The sequence below is a fragment of the Camelus bactrianus genome, chromosome 7 (genome assembly GCF_048773025.1).
Source record: "Camelus bactrianus isolate YW-2024 breed Bactrian camel chromosome 7, ASM4877302v1, whole genome shotgun sequence".
Taxonomy (NCBI): domain Eukaryota; kingdom Metazoa; phylum Chordata; class Mammalia; order Artiodactyla; family Camelidae; genus Camelus; species Camelus bactrianus.
In genome coordinates this window covers 12829974-12834341 of record NC_133545.1, presented here as the reverse complement: position 1 = coordinate 12834341, position 4368 = coordinate 12829974, and positions in this window count along the sequence as shown.

Genomic DNA, 4368 nt, shown 5'->3' with positions numbered 1-4368 from the left:
CTGATGGTGAGGGCCAGCAGTCTGTGTTTTAAAAGCCCTTCCAAGTGTGTCTGATGTCCGCTCAAGTTTGAGAACTGCTCCTCGAAAGGCATGAAACTCGAGATGATCCTTCCCTTAAAAACAGCTTTGCCCCGTCTTCCCCATTTCTCCCAGAAACACCTGCCCTGTTTCCCTCATCCAGGCTTGGGACCTTGGAGTCTGCCTCGCAGGCCTTTGTGGAGACGGTGGGTACAGACCAACAGTCCTGGGGCGCCAGTCACCTGGGAGCTTGGTAGACAAGACAATTTTCCAGCAGGCAGAAGCAAAGTGTCCTGGAGAAGGTGTGCCTTTTTCTAATTTGCACAAAGTCAGGGTGTAGCCCAACAGTGGGGCTCCTTCCTAGGCCCTCTTCTCTTGCTCCCCTTCCCAGTCAAATCCTCCAGTTCTTCTACCTACAGAGCATCTCCTGAATCCACCCAGACACCCACCAGCCCTGCTCTCCACGTGTCTCGTGCCTCAGCCCTACTTCCTAGGGACCACAGTCATCTCCCAGCAGGTCTCCCTTGCTTCTGGCTTCTCCTAGGTGCCCGTTTGTCCTTCTCAACACCATCTGGTACATGTCCCTCCCTCCCCAGTCCACTGCCCTTTCACTCCTGCACACACGTGCACTCATGCCATCCACACATGCACACACACCTGCCACAAGAATCCCTGCCAGTTATTCTGTTACGTGTGGGGTAAAGTTCACCCTCATCCTGGTACCCAGAGGCCTCCTCCCGCCAGCCCCTCCTGACTGCTCCAACCTTATCTCTCATAGCCTTCTTCATGAACCCTCTGCTCCAGCCAAACTGGTCTACTGGTAAAGCCCTGATAAGATAAGAAAATAAAATTAGAGCCAATGAACCCGGAACAGGTACAGGCAGACACAAGGGTGTCAGGCTGGGGCAGCTGCAGAAACTTCAAATGCTTAGGAGTCCACAAGGATACTCTTGGGTCTTTGAGTTAAAGAGCCCCACGCTTAGATCAAGTGGGGAACAGTACCAAGGACCCCAGGACTCAGTGGTGTTTTCTCTTTACCTCTTCCTTTTTTTTTTTTCCTTTTTGTTATCTCTTTATTAGAAAGTCTAGCTTGAGAAATTATTTTGTGGTTATGTCAATAAACTGATACATTTTATAGAAAATTAACCAAGCGCTTGGATTATGGGAACAAATCTCAGTTGATTTCGGGGGTCCTTGCAGAAAGAGCATTACCACCTACCTTTATGACCCAAAGAACACTATTGCCATCTGGTGGCTGCTACCTGAAACACAGGCAGAAGTGCCTTTATTCATTCAACAAACATTCCATGAACACCTACTGAGTGACAGACGGGCTTTCTCCTCACCACTCAGGATACATTTTTGAATCAGAAAAGGTCTCTGTTCCTAAAACTTTTACATCTAGAGGGTAGACATACAATTAGTCAGGCAACTTCAATGGAGAAAGCTTGGGGTGCTACGGCAGGAAAGAGAAGTACAACTTATCATCATGGGTGATCCCAGAGGACTTCCTTGAGGAGGTGGCATCTAATCTGAGTCCTGAAAACGCACAGGAAGGAGTCTGGCCTGTTAAAGGAGAGGGAGGATACAGGATGACACAGGGCTTGTCATAACTCAGGTGGGCACAGGTAAAAGGCGGGCTGGGACCTCCATACACAGACCAGCGCAGCCAGGGAGGGAGCTAGACCAGTAAAGACAGGGGCTTGACAAAATGTTCCGGGTGTAAGGTGACTTCTTCAGGCAGAGCAAATATTTTTGATTCACATGGTTCACTGGGGTGTGGAGAATTGAGGCTTGACTCACGTAGCACTGCAGTCTAAGCAGGTCTAGTTGTGTGGACTAGTCTCGTGTAGTTGGGTCTAGACGAGCATCGCACATGGGTGCATGGCACCAGTGGCTTCATGGAGCTGCAGGAGGCTCCTGGAAGTGAACTTAGAACAGAACCCCAGCTAGAGGCTACAGGAAATAGGGAACCTCCTGGAGAGTTAGGAAAGGTTGGTCAGATGTCAGCACTCCATCATGGTGAAGTCTAGTTCTTCTTTTTCCCTGATCCCTGAACTGACTATAAGACTCTGGATTTTGGGGGCTTCAGTTGCCTCCCTTCACCCTGTTCTAGCGGCTTGTTACCTACGTGGGAGTTGTCAGGTTGAGAGCACACCCAGGACGGGACCTATCCGTGGCAGGAATGCCATGTGTCCGCCAACCTTATTTCTTTCTCCCCCCTGAGCCCACTGCATTTCCCGGCCTCCTCTGCAGGCAGGTGCGGCCCGTGTCTGAATCATGTCTGAGGAAATAAATGTGGGGGTGTTGACACCCCTTCCAGGCCTGACTTGTGAAAATCTTCCTCCCATCTTTTTCCTTTTTCCTTTCTCTCATTTGCCAGAAGGTGATCCAGCATCTGCAGGTTAGGATATGGGGGGTGGAGCAGGGTCACAAGATCAAAGGGGCCTGCATCCTGGAATCCCTGTACGGAAGGCTGCCCGCGGAGTGAGTGCCCGCTTCTGGACTGTTAGTTGAGGGAGCAACAGACTGTTACAGTGTCAAGCCTCTGAGACCTGGGGGCTCCTTACTACGACACTTATTCTATCCACTCTCTCCCCCCAGGAACCAATTCTTACTTCTATATTGCTGTTCTGGGGACTGGGGGTCCTACTACCCAAGGATGGACGTCCTTGAAGGCAGCTCCTGCCGAAACTTCTGATTATCTTCTGTTCGGGGATTCCTCTGTTTGGGGTCTGGTAGGTATGTCACAGTGCCCTTTCCCCTCTGTGCCGGGACTTCGTGGTGCCGCCACTAGCCCGGAATAGCACTGCAGTATGCCGTCAAACTGCGGATTCCAGAATCTGCTTTCTGGGCCTGTAGTCTGTCACCACAATGCCCTCCCCACCCCCCAGTGACTAAGAGGTGAAAAATGGCTGTTCCAGACACTAGCTTGCCTGAAAGCTCCAAGACTTGCCTTAAGGCAGCCAAGCCATCTGCTGACGCTCCACTTCACGAGCAGAACTATCCTGATCATCAACACGTAGCCACACTCAGCCGTAAGGAGTGCCAGGAGAGATTCGATGACAATTTAGACAGCGCTTACATCTGACAAGCTGCGATCATGGGTGACACAAATTGACAGAGAGGCTGAAATGTGAAGGAAACGGGACGGGCCAGGTCTGATTAGCAATATCAAGGGCAGCCTGTAGTCGACAAGCCTGTAACCTGACTTCGAATGACGCTGACAGCCAAGGTCTGGATGGTAGCGCTGCTTCAGCGCCCCCGCGTGGGACCGGGGACCTGGACGGTGTTGACAGGGGGAGCTTAGGCTATCATGGGATGAGCGCCACGCTCATTTTAATAATGAAGCCAGATGAGACCCAGTGGCCTACTCAGCATCACGTCACTCCCCTGAGTAAAGCCCCTCCTCCAATGACTCCCCGCCTTTTGGAAGGAAGTAGTATCCTTTTCACATGGCCCACCAGGTCTCAGGTGTTCTGATCCCTACCTGGCTTTCTACACCATCCAGGCTCACGGCTCCCTTGCTCAAGGTCTCCAGGCATGCTAATCTTCTCTGTGTTCACCAGGTATGCCCAGCCCAGTGGCAGGCACGAGCACAAAGTCAACAAGTAAAAGCTGATGAATGAACAAGAGTCGGGGAGGTGGTTAGGAGACAGCTACAATCTAGTGAGAGGTCACAGTGCTGTGATTTGAGTGGATCCCTCCAGATACAAGCTCTCTGAGCTCGGAAGCCTGGCTTGTTTGCTGCCTCAGTGTATTTCCCATTGCCTGGAACAGTACCTAACGCCAGGTAGGCGCCGATGTCTTTACCCAGCGAATGAGATGAAGTGGAATGAATGAAAGAACGAATGGATGAAGGGAGCAGTGGCCAGAATGGGGAAGACTTAGTAGGCAGAACCATTAGGGCTTGGTAATTAATCAGACATGGGAGGTGGGGGCTGGGAGAGAAGGAGGAGTCAAGGATGAGCCCAAATTCCTGACTTGGGAGCAGAGTGGACGGAGGTATGACTGATTCATTGAGATGAGGAACACGGGGCGAGGACGAGGTTAATGGGGGAAGGAGGCTGCAACAATGAGTCTAGTTCTAGACATTTCGAGTCTGTAGCATCTGTAGGATATCTGCGAGAAGAGGTCCAGTGGGCGGCTGGCTATATTAGTCCAAAACTCAGGAATAAGAACTCGAGAGAATAGATTTAAGAGCGATCAGCCTGTGGAAGTTAATTAAAACCAAGCCAGTGTGTAAGACTGCAGCATGACAGGCAGTGTGGCTGTACAATGATGTATAAAATCTGGTCCCCACCCCCATAACCAATACAAAAATCAAGATGTGACCCAGACCTTTAAACT